Source organism: Mus pahari, chromosome 6 (genome assembly GCF_900095145.1).
Source record: "Mus pahari chromosome 6, PAHARI_EIJ_v1.1, whole genome shotgun sequence".
NCBI classification, from domain to species: domain Eukaryota; kingdom Metazoa; phylum Chordata; class Mammalia; order Rodentia; family Muridae; genus Mus; species Mus pahari.
This window is the reverse complement of record NC_034595.1, coordinates 104,844,533-104,860,525: the sequence shown is the minus strand read 5'-3', so window position 1 is coordinate 104,860,525 and position 15,993 is coordinate 104,844,533. Positions and strand designations below refer to the sequence as shown.

Genomic DNA, 15,993 nt, shown 5'->3' with positions numbered 1-15,993 from the left:
TGTAGACCAAGCTGGCCTTGAACTCAGAAATCCACCTGCCTCTGCCTCCCGAGTGCTGGGATTAAAGGCGTGCACCACCACGCCCGGCTTTTTTTTTTTTTTAAAAAAAGATATTTATTTCTTATATGTAAGTACACTGTCGCTGTCTTCAGGGCATCAAATCTCATTACGGGTGATTGTGAGCCACCATGTGGTTGCTGGGATTTGAACTCAGGACCTTCAGAGGAGCAGTCAGTGCTCTTACCTGTTGAGCCATCTCGCCAGCCCCTGACTGAGAGTTTTATCGTATTAATTATAATCTCATCAGAGGCCCCCCCAGGGACCACCTATAATCTTACTCGGTTCCCTAAGAACTCCTTGAGGACAATAGCTCCAAACCCTATCGTGTCAGGCCTGTATATAACTATTAAAAGATAATGAGACTTTCAGAGAAGTTTGCCCTGATTCTCTCTCTAATCCTGATTCCTTCTCTCCACCTTTGAGCTTAAAATCTGTATCTAAAATGTTTTTTTCAGTACATATCAATTCTGCTTCATACTGGCTTGCTGTGAAATATTTTTCTGCTTCAAAGTCAAAGATAAGTTTTGCCTTATTCAAGGGGGGCAGACAAGCGTAGGGAATAGCTTAGCAGCCTGGGACTCCACCTGGCTTGGGCTATACACACATCCTGGCAACCTAAGATTCCCTTACCTCCATACACTGTGCTTGTACACCCATCTTCTAACAACATACTTAGCTGCTGAAGATCCTCCATCAGCTTCAAATTGTTAGTACACTCCTTCTATAACCTGCATTGTAGGGAGAATTTCTTTGCACTGTGATTAAACTGTCCATTAAAAAAAGCCTACGTTCAATGAACTGAGGCAGGAAATGAGATGTGAGAGTTTGGCAGAAAGAGGAATTCTGGGAAAGAGTTAGACATGGGAGGTTTGCCACAGTCGCTGGAGGAGACACGATGCCTAACCCTAAGGAGAGGTAACTAACCACGTGGAAGAATGGTTTGAATAGGTTATAAAGTAATGAGCTAGTCTGAGAAGAAGCTGAAGCTTGTGGCCTGAGCTTCATGAAATATTGAGCCTCAGAGCTGTTATTTCAGGGAACAAAGTGGACAGGTTGTGTTGTGGGTCGCTCTAGAGTTGTTTCTGTTCTGATGTTAATTCTGCTTCCTCAAGAGGAGTGAATCACAGGTACTCAGGAGTGAACTGTCTCCCCATTCTAACTTGTCAAATAAAGGCTGGAGCCTGTGATTGGGCAATGGAAGGGAAAGGCAGGGCTGGAGGTTTTAGAGTGTAGGGAGGATAGGGAATAAAGAAGAGAAGATGGAGGAAGAAAAGGTGGAAGGAAGATGGAGCAGAACCATCTGGCCTGGAGACACCATAAGTAGCGAGGAATCTCATACCTGGGGAATAGATTAGTGTAGTTGTAGATCTGCCCAATCTAGGCATACAGCTTTTAAACGTAATAACTGAGTTGTGTGGTTTTTGCATGGGCTTATTGGCATTGAAGATTAGCTGTAATAAGGTGTGAAATACCCCACAGTTCTGTTTGGTTCACTCTAGTCAGGGTGACTGTGGGTTTTCCATAGCCTTAGGGTTTTCCTCCCAACCTCTTTGTTCCCTGAAATAGCAACTTTGAGACTTCTTTTATATGAATAAATACTTAGGCCAATAACCTTGGCTCTGTTCCCTGATTAGCTCTTATTTCAATAATCCAGTTTATTCTAAGCATGTCACATGGCTGGTTATGTTCTTCTCAGTTTCATGTGCCTGTCTCTTCCTCAGAGTTCAAGGCAAATATCCTGAGCCTATTTCCCAGAATCCGTCCCCCCATCGGCCCCCAGGAACTCCCACCTCCCATTTCCTGTCACAACTCATTTGGCACAGGTTTGTTTGTTTGTTTTTCCATGACAGGTGCACATGAGTTTATCTCCATACTACATGGATTTAGGGTTGTCCTGACTAGGGTGAAGAGAAAATGAAGAAAGGACAGACAGACAGAAAGGCTGGGCTTGGGTGGTAGTGTGCTTTTATGGAGGCAGATCAGCACATTTATTTTGTACGTTCAAACTGCGGGGTGGGTTCATTGTATACAGCTAAATGAGGAGGTGGGTTAGATAATCATTGTAGGAGGTGTCTGTAAGCAACAGTTTCAGGTTGTAGTCATCTGGGGCGGGGGCAGAGAAAATGTTGTTAGCAAAAGGCCACTTGTGGGTAACATCTGTACTTAGAGCAGAGGAAGGCTTTGCTGTTCCCACAGGCCTGATAGGGGTTGGGGTCCCTGCCATGGCTCTGCTCAACTCGATAATACATGTTTGCTCAGAACTGCATTCACTCCCCACAGACCATACCCCGAACAAAATAAGATGCTCTCCCTGGGCTGGGTGTGGTGGCATACACGTTGATTCCAGCACTTGGGAGCAGAGCAAGTGCATTTGTGGGAATCCGCAGCAGCCTGATCTGCATGGTGTGAGTGTGTTCCAGGTCAGCCTAAACTACATAGTGAGACCACTAATAAGATTCTTCTCGACTAGCACTACTAGTAACTCTCCTTGAGTTGTCAGTTTCTGTTCAAACATATCCTAGAATAGAGCTGGGTACAGGGTGAGGGGGCCAACACTGACTTTGAGAGCTAGATTATGTCCCTTGAATGAGTATTTAGGGAATAACCCCTATTTACCATATGTGCCAATCCATAATTAGGCCTGCGTATAATTAAAACCAGATGTGCCTCTTCGTACGCTGTGTTCCACTGACATCACTGGGAGGCCTGCTGTTTTCTGAAGGGAAACAGGAGCAGTGGATCTGGGACAGAGATGTGGGGTGGGGGGTGGAACTGGGAAGAGTGGAGGGAGGGGATGTATTGTGTGAGGGAATAATAAATAAAAAGACCAGATGCATCATGGGAAGGGGCATTTATAGTAAGCCCTAGCTTACACAATCCAAGCCTGTCAATCAAAACAGTATTAGTGGGGGCTAGAGAGATGGCTCAGTGGTTAAGAGCACCAACTGCTCTTCTGAAGGTCCTGAGTTCAAATCTCAGCAACCACATGGTGGCTCACAACCATCTGGAATGAGATCTGATGCCCTCTTCTGGTGCGTCTGAAGACAGCTACAGTGTACTTTAGATATAATAATAAATAAATATTTAAAAAAAAAACAGTATTAGTATACCCCTTAGCAACAAAACTTTTTTTAGACCTTATAAAAGAAGCCCTGGGACAATCACTGGAGGAGCTTGCAGCTCTCTTTGTAATGCATCTGACCTACACTGTTGCTTCTTCTTCTTCTTCTTCTTCTTCTTCTTCTTCTTCTTCTTCTTCTTCTTCTTCTTCTTCTTCTTCTTCTTCTTTTTCTTCTTCTTCTTCTTCTTCTTCTTATTATTATTATTATTATTATTATTATTATTATGCATATCATCAATTTATTATGAAAGGGAGACATGGAAATGATATGATGAAATATGTCAGAACTTCAGTGAAAAGAATATCACCAACTCCAAATAAGATATATATAACTCTTGTCATCCAGGAACATGTTGGTATCTCCATGCTCTGGGAAGAACTTTGTCTCCAACTTTCACGCTATTTGGCTGGACATCTCTGCTCTTTCTTTAGCACATCATCCCACAACTACTGTGCTGTTGCCTGAAGAACTTTTCTTTGAAGTTTTTCTGGAGGCATAATGCTGTCTGGTTGGTTAGTTCAAGCTACACCTCGTAAGCCAGTACTCTGTCAGACCGTGGAAGAAGCCTTCTCAGTGTTTGTCCTGCTATGATACTCACTGCTGCACATCTGCCTCAGCTATGGCAGTGTGACAGGAAGAACAGACCTGCAGCCTAAGTTTCTTGACCCATGAGTGAGCCACCCAGCATTGAGAGCATTCAGCTCATCATATTGGAGATAGTAGCTCTGTTAGCAGCCAGCAAGGAGTGAATGGTGGGCAGGGATCTCCTGGCTTTTACAAGTCACAACCCTGATTTTGTTCTTGAGTAAAGTTTGTTACAACTTTGCAAGCTGTGTTCTCTTCTGCAATGTGAAAAATACACTCAGTCTTTCTTCCTGGCTATTTAGTTCCCAACAATAATGACTCTGAGACTGTTTATTAATAAATGCCTAGGCCATAAGTTTTGGTTCATTCCCTTACTAGCCTGTAACTTATTTAACCCATTCAAGCTTGTCTGTGTGTACCACATGGTTAGTCACCTGTCCTCGGTTCTTATGTGTCCAAGTCCCGGGTGAATTCTCCTTCTTCTATGTTGAGTTCAGCTCCCTGCTGGTTTAAAGTCTGTCCCCTCAGTGTTCCCTGGCAAATCTCTCTTTAGTCTAACCTGAATTCATCTATCTGTTGGTTGGCTACCTCTCCTTCAGTCCTGGCCGACTTCATGAATCTGCGTCTTGTTCATGAATCTGCCTCACCTCTTACTATTTCCCAGAATCCTCTGTCTTCCTGCCAGTGTCCCACCTCCTATTTCCTGCCTCAGCTCATTGGACATAGGATTTTTTGTTTGTTTTGTATTTTTTGTTGTTTTTTTCGAGACAGGGTTTCTCTGTGTAGCCCTGGCTGTCCTGGAACTTAGGTCTACTCTGCAGACCTGTAGACCAGGCTGGCCTCAAACTCAGAAATTCACCTGCCTCTGCCTCCCAAGTGCTGGGATTAAAGGTGTGCACCACCACACCCGGCTTGGACATAGGATTTTTTATTAACAGGTAACACTTATAAGAGATTCTGCACTGCAAGTCTTTGAGTATGAAGCCAGAACCTGGAAATACCTGGTCCAGACAATGACCCCAGGTAACAGATGTCCCCAAAAGACTGAGAGGATGTTGTGGGTCACAGCTTGGAGATCTGTGTCCATCCACAAGATGTGCTGATAGGTCGAATTCTTCTTTCTTCTTTCTGTCCCAGAGCATGGCTCCTTCATCCACATCCCTACATTACCCTACCTTACCAAGCTCTTCTTGTGGGTCTGGGACTTGGAAGATGTTACACTGTTGCTAATTACATTGTTGCTAACTGAGTCTCTCATGCCTCTTTACAGCCTTTGGGTCAGTGGGGTATACAGGTGTTACTGAAGCGTTATATAACATTTTCAAGATAACAAGAACCACAGCAGAGTGTGGAGATGCGACATGACATGGTGGGTATCAGACCTCCCCAGGTCAGGTGAGGCCCCTTGGTGACCTTTGGTCACCTCTTTCTGGCTCACAAGGAGAGAACAGGAAGGATTCTTCGGAACTGCTGAGGTCTGGTCGTGCTGCTCAGTTGACTCTCCACGAGATGACAGGTGCTGCAGTGGGTGGAGAAACTGCTCCGGACTTCTGCTGCCTCTTCCCTGATTCCTATGTTGGTGTGTTGGGATGCAAATCCATACAGAAACAGGTCCAGTTGCTCCCCAAATCCCCAAGATCCTCGTATCCACTTCATTTCTTTAGTTGGGATCAGCTATATCCCCTGACCACCCAGGATGAGGGAGCAGAGGATTGGGGGGTGCACCATCTTAGTGGAAGGACATTGTGTTTGTGCTTGTTTGTGGTCTGTCTCCCACACAGACCAGGAGTCTGTTGAGAACATGGATCCAGCATAGTGGCTGGGGAAGGCTGGCTGGGCCTCAGTAACACAGCCTCATCTAGGCAAGCGCTCAGCTGTGGGGCCACATCCCCAGTTCCTTTCCTCCTCTCCCAGATGCATGGAGTGTAGATTCATGCTTGGGATCCTCACGCACCAGCCTTTTAAGTCTTGGCAGAGTAATACTTGTGGGGCTGACGGTGGAAACTTTGTATTCTTGTACATGGCACACTTCACTGGTTAAACACTGTGTGTCCACCTGCTCAGTGTTTGCCTTTGACAAATACTGGAGGCCTGAGGAGAATTTTGAACTGATTAGTAACTTGTCAGTGGCCTAATTCACCAGGGCACCCAGGCCGGAACACATTTCATTTAAGCTGAAAAATGGAGTCCTCTGAGATGATGAGTGTCTCTTGCTCTCTGACTTGTATGTTGTAATGGATGGTAAGATGGCTCAGAGGGTAAAGGCAGTTGCTGAAGACCTGAGTTCAATCCCAGAACCAACATGATGGAGGTAGATAACTAAGTCTTGCAAGTTGTCCTGTGGCCTCTCCATGTGCAGACATGTATACACACATTCTCTTTCTCTTTCTCTTTCTCTTTCTCTTTCTCTTTCTCTTTCTCTTTCTCTTTCTCTTTCTCTTTCTCTTTCTCTTTCTCTTTCTCTTTCTCTTTNTTCTCTTTCTCTTTCTCTTTCTCTTTCTCTTTCTCTCTCTCTCTCTCTCTCTCTCTCTCTCTCTCTCTCTCTCACACACACACACACACACACACACATATGTACACACTTGTGCACATGCACACACACATATGAATACACACTAAATAATGTAAAAGTTGGGGAAAAACGTAACAAAGACAGAAAAGCCCCAGAGAGAACACCCACAGAAGCTAACAGCCCATTTTAAAAACATTCTCCTTCTTGTTCTGATATTGTTTTCCTGGTAGGCTGCCTATCTCCTGGCTTCACTAGAAGCAGCGAGCTACAGCAGGATTCCCATCTACACTGGATCCAGCATGCACTGATCCCACACGTTTGCCGAGGTTCTGAGGTGGAAGGAGGGTGATTGTGACCAAGGACTTCACTGGCAAAGAGCAGGTGCAGATGTGGAGTCAGCCAGGTCAGGACAGACTTCCTGTGGTAGGCAGCACTTCCTTGGGCTTTGGGCAGCAGGAAATGTCATAGGAAAATGGAGGAAGCAGAGAAAGGAAAGCTGGGCTTGGGCTTGGGTGGAAGCCCTTTGCCTGTTCCTTGCAGAGCTGGCTGGGGTAAGCGTATGTGGCATTTAGGCAGCTTTGGTTTGTAGACTAATCAATAGCCTGTGACATTAAAATGTTTGAGTACAATAAGCCATTTTCTGCTTCAGATAGCCTATGACTCGTCAGGATCAGGATCCAGCCGTGGGTTCCACACTGGTTCTTGCAGCAAAAGTTCATGACCCCCGGGCTGGCAAGATGGCTCAGTGGGTAAGAGCACTCGACTGCTCTTCCGAAGGTCCAGAGTTCAAATCTCAGCAACCACATGGTGGCTCATAACCATCTTCTGGAGTGTCTGAAGACAGCTACAGTGTACTTATATATAATAAATAAATAAATCTTTTAAAAAAAAGAAATTAAAAAAAAGTTCATGACCCATGATGAGGGTGGATTGGTATCAGGTGCCTGAGTTGATGGCTCCACCGCCTGCTTGCTGACCACTCCCAAAGACCCCAGCCCCAGCTGATCTTCCCATCTCCCCTCTGCTTGCAGGGAACCAGAGATTCCATGTTCATTTCTCTCACGGTGGCAATTCCATTCATCCCTGGTCTTCTGTCCCCTCCTTCTCAGGGATTTTTATCTCTATCAGTCAACAGTGTGTGTTCAAAACTCTAACTGTGTTTTCAGAGTCGATGGAATCTCTAGGTGATGGTAGTCACTCAACACTTTCGAAAGGGCGAGTTCCTCATGGAACCAGCCAGGCCAACCAGGAACACTCCCCAGTGGCTTCCCACACTCTCAAACTGCCATTGGCATCTGAGTGGTCCATCTGACAAAGACGCCATGAAGCCCTGCAGTGAGTTTGAGCATGAGGAGTAATGTCATAGACAACACAGGATGGATCAGGCACAGGGCTCCTGGGCATGGACATGCTCAGGACTGTCTACTTGGAAAATCCTGGCATTCACATCTGGGCAGCACATCGTGGCATATGTCATGGGGCTGTGGCTTCAGCAGCTGCCAGGCTCTCCTCCAACAATGCCAAGGGCATCCTTCATCCCATAGAATGTTCACATCATGATCTCCTACATCCTCTGGATGCAAAAGCTGAGACTCTTGAAGCCCTCAGCCAGCTCTGCGGCCACAGCACAGCCAACTCGTCCCTTGAATAAAAGGCTTGGGGTTTGAAGAACTTCAAAATGGTTGTTTCCAGCTCAATACACACAAATACCTTTTTGTTTGTTTGTTTTTGTTTGAGAAACTTTGGACAGACAGGAAGAAACACAGATGCAAAGCCCTATTTTGAGAGTCCCTTGCCTTTCGTGGGGGGGGGGGGCACACACCATGCTGCAGAGCTCCCATGATCTTATTAAATGGAAACTGGGTCTCAGACCATGAAGCAGTATGGGCGAGTCAGCCTCGAAGCAGCTACCCCTGCCTCCCACTCAGATGCTTCTGCCTCGTCTTGCCCTTTTGGCTCATTTGGCTGAGCATCAGTGCCTCGGTAGGGACAGCTGCCAGAGAAGAGGATTTTGCCGTAGATGTGACAATCATTAGACAGTTGTTTTCTTTTCCTCTGTGGCTGGGTAATGACATTGCTGTACACAGGAAAAGCAGGTTCCAGGGTATCTGTCAGTGCTACAGGCATCTCCTTCATCCACACAGGGGCATGAGCTGTGTGCAGTGGCTCTCCAGTAATCCCAGTGCTCGGGGAAGCCGAGGGAAGAAGATTGCCCTGGAAACAGCCTGGGCTACACAAGGAGCTCCTGGCCAGCCAGCACTACTGGGTAAGAACATGGAGGGCTGGTGAGATGGCTTCAAGGTTAAGAGAACTCACTGCTCTTGCAAAAGGATAGGAAGTCAGTTCTTAGGGTCCACATCAGTGGGTCAAGTACCAGCTTTATTGCCAGTTCCAGATCTGACACCTTTTCCTGGCCTTGGGTACCCAGTGGCATAAGCATACACGCATACACACACATATGCACACACACATACGCACACACATGTGCACACACACACGCACACACACACACACCACACAAAGGAAGGAACACACACACAAATCCCTAGAAGAAAGCAAGAGATCCTGTCTCCAAAGAGACAAACAAACAAACACAACAACAAAACCTCAGGCTCTGCTGCAGGGAAAGTCACCTGGAGAGGCTCACAGGGAAGCCCTGTTTGTTTTCATGGTGATGGCTGATTTCAGCTGTTAAGTCACAGTGATGTCTTCTGGGCTGCTGAGACCTAACTGCGCGCCCAATCCCATCTGTTCACAGAGGGATGGTGGCTTCTGAGATGGCAGGGAGGGTGTCAGGAACCAGGAGGTGCAATGAAGGATGTGTGCAAAAGGGCCGAGTGCCATCCCCTGAGAGTGGGTAGAGCCGGGAGGCCATCTTCCTACTCAAATAATTTTGCTTTTGGGGACTGGATGGGTTTTGAACAGCACTACTGTCCACAGGAACAAGGAAGTTCAGGGAAGAATCTATCCATTTCCATACTGTGAGTTTGCCCTCTGTGAAGGTGTCCAGAGGTTCCCCTGCAAAAGCATAGCCATGGGGCCCAGATATCAGCAGGAGAGACCTCCAGCTAAACCAGGGTCCTTGATGAGGCCACAGGGGTCTCTGCTTCTCCCTGCTGATGTGGGTGGTATCTCTCCGTTAACTGCAGCTCCTCTGCAAAGAGCAAACTCCATCTCCTTGAAGGGGATTTACTTGCCGAGGTCCCTGTGGCAGCAATCTAGCCTGCTGCCTCTCATAAGCCAGAGCAGATCCAGGTCAGTGCATTGCGTCTTGGGCAGCTAAATGCTGGATAAGTGACACAGTGTGTTCATGTGGGCAGTAGAGCCAGGACTACCTGCTGCTGGTCCACAGTGGCTAACAGGTGTGAAATAATGTCACAGACATAACCTTGCCTCTCAGGTCTGGTCTTGCCAATGTTATTGGGTCTCTGGCTGCCACCCAGCTGTCTCATGAAGCAATTTCATCTTTTCTGTTGGAGTGTAAGCTTCCCTCCTGCCTCACAGGCCCCTTCTTTGCAGAGTCCTGGCATAAAGTAGGAGGCATGGTCCTCCTCTTTATCTGGTCTCCATGGCATTCCTTGGCTCGGGGTGTCAGCTCCTGTGTGTAGGTTGCAGCTAACAAGGTTTGTGTCATGTCTGGGATTTTATGGCAACCATCTGGAATTCTTGGACATTCTCAGACTAATTCAGCTGGCCTGAATTTAGAAGCAAAAAAAAAAAAAAGGGGGGGTGTTTCCACTTATTGATTTTTTTTTTTATTTGGGGGATTATACCATTAAGCATCCCAGAAGGTAGGATGGGACCAGACTCAGAGGTTGGGGAGATGGATTCTTTCTCTATCTCTGTCCCTCTCACACAAAAGTTCAGGCTCCCTGAAAAGATAAAGCTACAGCCTAGACTGCACACAAGACTTTTGGAATCAGTCAACATGCAGAGTCCCCAAGACCAACCCCAGGCTCCACGTTCCCAGAGAGACTTGTCGAAACCTGACAGTTTTACGGTTTCAGGTGGTTTCTTAGGAGGAAAGGACATAGGGTAAGACCATGTTGGGGTGGGGATGGGAGTGAGGGTGGGCTTCAGGAAAAGGTCCAGAGAAGAATGTTCTGTGCTGTCCCAGGGGTCATTCTCCTGACAGATGTGTGACAAGACAGCTAGGGGTCAGACTCATGTCTGGAGTTCTTATTAAGATACACAGGGAGATTTGATTGGTGGTTACAAAGTGGCTGTCACAGCCTCCCCATTTGACTGGTATTCATGGCCCAAAGTGCCCTTCTGAGCTGGCCAATTCTGCATCGGGTGTGGCTCTTGCCACCCTAATGAATAACATCCGTCTATCCAGGGTGACCCAACATCCCAGACAAAGAGTGTGGATCCTGTTGGAGCATCTCAGGGGGTGGTACTCCATGGAGGCTGAGACAAATGCAGGGTATCATCTGGGATAACGGTGGAGTTCTTCACCTTACCCAGTTCTCTAGAGCACAGCACACACCAAGGGGAGGGGGAGGGGGAGTGGAAGGGGGAGGGGAAAGAGATGAGAACACAGCCCCGCTGAGTCTCTAATTCCCCCTCTCAGGCTGCCTGGCACTTTCTTCTCTCTCCTTTTTTGCAACCTCTGTTGAAATTCTCTGGAACTAACACCCCCTGCATGCCCCTGATGACAAAGTTTTAAAAAATTTTTTTATTATTATTATTTTTTTTAGACCATTTTCCTCTGAGGGAAACAGGCACCCTGCCTTTCTCTCAGTGAGAGAGACATGCTCTTCTGGATACTTTTAAAATTCTCTAAAAAAACCTTTTGACTCTTTTGCTAAGGGGAAGCAGCCTTCCAACAGAGAGACACACAGATAATGTCCTTTGAATGTTGGCACAGAGCCTAAATCAGGCCCCAGGGGGCACCACACTTGCTAATGGACTCTGCCCTCTCTCAGAGGTGGAAAGCCAGCATCTCCTTCTCTATGATCACTGGAACCCCAGTCGAGCTTCTCTCCCACAGCCCTGGCATGACCTCGGGGTGAGCGGATGACCAACCTTCCCTGATAAGCGATGAACCCACCCAGCTGTGGCTTCTGTGAGCATCGTGTGTTCTAACTCGAGGCATGTCAGGGGAGTTCTCTCCAGGGGTGGGGGATGTTGCTGCTCTTCTGTACACAGCAGCCCTCGTGCCTGTGGTCTCTGTGGGCACCCACAGGCTGGGCACCACAGCAGAAGCTGTTTTTTGCTTGAACTCTTGTGAGGTGGTTGGGAAGGATGCTCTAGCAATGCTGCTTTAGACTGCAGCAACGGTCTTAGCAGGAGGGACTCCTGACACACAGACTGCAGGGTCCATACCAAGCTCCCCTGGTCCAGGCCCAGAATATCCAGCTGTTCCACCTGGATCTTTATCCTTAGCGCTCTCTCTCTCTCTCTCTCTCTCTCTCTCTCTCTCTCTCTCTCTCCTCCCCGTGTCCCCGTGTGCACGCACCCCCCCACACGCTATCACACATGCAGGTTGGGGCCGGAGATGCAGAGTAGATGATAAACTACTAGGTCCCAGGGTCTCCTGAGAGAGCAGGAAAGCAGGGCAGGCTGTCTTAGAAGTTGCATGATGCCCCCGCCTTGCAGGCTCAGCCAGCCATTCTGCTTCTGAGCACAGTGCCCGAGGAGTATGGGACAGCAGCAGCTGCGGTTTGAAGCAGGTCCCCGATGAGGTTGTAGCCATCCCGTGGCTTGGTTGTATCTCGATAGGGACAGGGATAACCATGTTTATGTGTTTGGATTTCATATGGCATAGGTCAGATTTCGTTCTGTGTGTCATCATGACAGTGTCATATGGTATGTGCAGTCTATCTTTCGTGACACCATGAAGCACGTGGAAGAGGGATACCTCTCCCAAGATCACCTGCAAATAGGTCACAAAGTGCTTTGGACCCATTGAAGCCTGTGCCTCTGGTCACCAACACCAGGGGGCAGGATGAGACAGGAGAACAGGCAGGCTGCTGCAGATCTCCCACCTCCCATCCACTCTAGTGACAGCCTCTGAGGCCCAGCCTCTCAGGATGCCCTCGAGGAAGTGGCACGGGCATCAGGTGAAGCACAGAGAAAACAGTTCCTTTCCCAGTGGCTTCCAGAATCTTCTGAGAAGGATGGAGATAGGAGTAGAAGAAACACTTGTAGAAAATATGAGTCTCGAGCGTTGGGGTTCCTGAAAGGTCCAGAGAGAGGGAACATTAAACCTGTATTAGCAAGAAGAGGCAATGCAGGAGCCTGCAAGACCGGCACCGGCTCCCAAGGCCCGCCCATAAGCCCTCCCCCCTCACAAGCCACGCCCACAAAGCCCAGGGCCATCTGCTGCTTTCTGGTCCAGAAACCATCTTCACTTGTGCTCTCAGGGCACATGTGAGGCTGGTGTGCCTTGGGCTTCTGGATGCCCTGGTGCCATGGTTTTGCTGGAGAACTACCTTCCGGTGCCGCTCATCCCTGGGTGGCCTAGTCTCAGGTCTCTTGACTTAGCCTTCCCCTTCACTGGCAGCTGCACTGTCCTGCACACAGAAGAAGTCCAGCCCCTTCACTGAGCCCTCTAGGCAACCCACTCATCTGTATCACATTGGGCCCCGGTCCCCAGGAGACTACAAGGATTCAGGACCCCGGCGGATCCTCTGGCATCCCCTTCTCCGGAGCCCCCATTCCCACGGCACTTTCTAGGATACACCTTTTATTTCTGGAGATCTGTTAAATATCGGGGAAGCGCTCAAGGGTGGCTGGTCTACATGAGGAAACTGAGGCTTAGAGTCACACAAGCCCTGGCTGAGCCCTGGGAGTGTGGAGGTGCATGTCTGCATGTTGGTGCCTTCTGTTAGAGTAGTCCTTCCTATCTTCCTATAAACTGCTTCTCCGACATCTTCCTCAGTGTTACCCTTCTCTTCCTCCTCCCGTCTCCAGCCTTCTTCCCCTCAGCCTCCTGACCATGACTCCTATCACAAGTAATCCATGTCCCACCCAAGCCTACCGGAGGACTCCCTTTTACCAGCCTGGACCTTGACAACTGTTTAAGGAGCCTGGAATGAGCTTTTGGTTTTTCAGAGCCTCTGGTGCATTGTCTAGAGAGACCCAGACTTATGTGATATGGATTGTTACTGCATACTTGTGCTCTGGCGCATGCGCACCACATCTAGGCACGCTTTGGTACACACCTCAGTACCTTTGTTTCAGGTCTTCCCTTAACCAGGCACAGAAACAGATGGAGTTTGACATACAGGTTGACTGTGGGATACAGACATCAGTGTGGGCATAATGGGCACCAGTTTATAGGAGAAGGGTAAGCTGGCATAGGCTTCTCCTAAGACTGGAGTCCATGCTGGGTAGGGAAGGGAGTGTCTGTAATTCTGAACTGTCATTCATGTTGTGGGGACAGTAGGGGATAGGGGATTCTTCTGAGTGTTGTAGCCGTGAGACTGTGAGCAGAACCAAAGCAGAGAACAGAATGGGAAGGCATCTTTGATCCTGTCATTGACCAGGCTGGCTGCTGCCTATGGGTCAGGGCAGCTGGCTGGGGACCAACTGCCAGTGCAAACATGATGTGACATGACTGTCCCATGCCTAACAGAACATATGTTACCAGAGACTTCTGGGAGAGAGCCCAGTCCATAAGAGGTGCAGGTGTGAAGCAAACCTAAGCCAGCATGCCTGTTGGCACTTAAGTCACTTAGGCCAGGGCACATGTCTACAGCTTCATCTCCCCAGCCCCATGCAGAGTGCTGGTTCATACATACGTATATACAGGGCGTAGTGTGATTTATTTCAAGTGCCTGGCCCTTTAAAGGATCTCCAGTTCTTAGTCAGATGGTCCTTTACGAGAACTGCTTGACCCTATGACCTTCAGTGTCAGTTGCCTCTTGGACTCTGGGGAACAGGAGAGGATGTGAAAAACCAGCAGGGGCTGAGAGAGGAAGGCTGGGGTCCAGGTGGCAAAAGAATGAAGTCAGAGGAGAGGGTTAGAGAAGACGGTTGATGCAGGAAGAAGGAAGACTGGGTGGAGCTAGAGGAGAGAAGATGGTCTGAGCAAAAGAGAGATTGAGCCGAGGGGACGTAGGAGACGAGAAGCTGAGCTGAGCCTGGAGAAGCTGAGCTGAGCCTGGAGAAGCTGAGCTGAGCCTGGAGAAGCTGAGCTGAGCCAGGGGCGATATTGTTAGGAGGCAGTGGAAGGTAGATTGGGCTAGCAGATTGAGAAGACAGTTGGTGACAGTTGAGCCAGGAGAAGCTGAGCTGAGCAGATAGACTAGAGCAGTTGCTTTAGTTTGGAGTGGCTGGTTTTGGGAAAACTGGGCAAAGGGACTGTTGAAGCAGACTGTTGGGGGACTGAGGGAGGAACAGTTGGGAGGAACGTTTGAAGGGGCTGGGCTGGAATCTGGAGGAGGGCCAGCAAGGAGTTAAAAGAACTGGTTACTGTTTGTAAGAAAAGGAGACATAATAAAAGTTTAAAAACAAAATATTAAAAAAAAAAGCCCACATACTTTACACTAGGGGAACATTTTGTTAACTTGACAACCACAATCTCCTTGGATTTCAGGTGATCTGCAGGAATACTGCCACCTATGGAGGGTTCATGATGCCCTTGTCACCAGGCTGTCTGCTCTCTGGGTCATCTCCTCTCAGAGCTCTGCGGGCGCAGTTTAAAAGGAACAAGGCTCTGTTGCTCTAGGATGTGGACATCTGGTGTCTGCGCAGATGTGGGCTTCTCTTGCGGATGTGGGTTTCTTGTGGATGTGAGGTTTCCATGTTGGCCTCTCCAGTTCCTATTCTCTGTTCTGAGCAGCCTGAGGTTGAGTTTCTCTTCTGGCCTCAGGTCATCCCTGCCCCTCGGAACTGAATAGGAGTGTGTCTCTAGTGCCCTAAAGCTGGTTGCACACATTTCCATGTGACACTTGAGTGACTTCAGTGGGATCTCTGAGGAAGTAGGGGGTTGAGGGAGACCTGGGGGACCATAAGGGACCATCCCTATGTCTGAAATTTGGTACTGTCTTCTGTCTGGCTCCCGGCTACACTCTTTGGAGACTGGTTGCTAATATCTGATCCTTAGGTTCCTAGGCAGAATTTCCTTTGATACCTGTCATGCACAGTGACACAGGGTTCTCAAGCACCCTCAGGAAAAGGTACTTTGATGGCCATCATGCATAGTGACATTCTGTCCTCAGGGACCCCAGTGCTCTGCTTGATTCCTCTCAAGAGACTGATGGATCCCTCTGAAGTTATACTTCTCGCCCCGCCCCTAGCATTACAAGATCCCGGGCTTACAGGTTCCCCAGCACACTTTGATCCTGGCTCTGACTCTTTAGCTCCTCCGCTGGGCACCTGAGCACCTCTTGCCAGCTTGCTCCCCATGGCTTCCCCAAGGCTCTACTTTGCTCTGAGGTTGAAGCAAGTGTTCCTTGGATAAATAATACCTCCAGAAGGGAAATAATATATAGATAGGAACCTTGCCCACCATGTTCTGAGAGTTCTGTCCTTCCAACTCTTATTCAGCACGCCTGGGCCAGACTCAGACCATGGTTGAGAAACCTGCCTCTGCCCTGCCCTATGCCAGACAAACACTCTCAAATAACCACACGCCATGGCCTCTCTTAAGCCAGAGGGCTAGGGAGCACTCTTCACCTGGCCAACACCGTCTCAGCCAGGCTGGGAACCTGTCTCTTGGGGGTATCCAGGGAGACAGATATGAGTGCTTCAGGGTGGAATTGG

At 48.5% G+C, this 15,993-nt stretch overlaps 1 long non-coding RNA gene across 1 annotated transcript; it reads left to right on the top strand.

Annotated features, from left to right (window-relative positions):
• Positions 1–4,745: 4,745 nt before the first annotated feature.
• On the top strand, positions 4,746–6,912 carry LOC110322791. The gene is made up of 3 exons (XR_002380600.1): positions 4,746–4,790; positions 5,038–5,136; positions 6,510–6,912. It is a non-coding gene; the product is annotated as an uncharacterized LOC110322791 (long non-coding RNA).
• Positions 6,913–15,993: the final 9,081 nt, after the last annotated feature.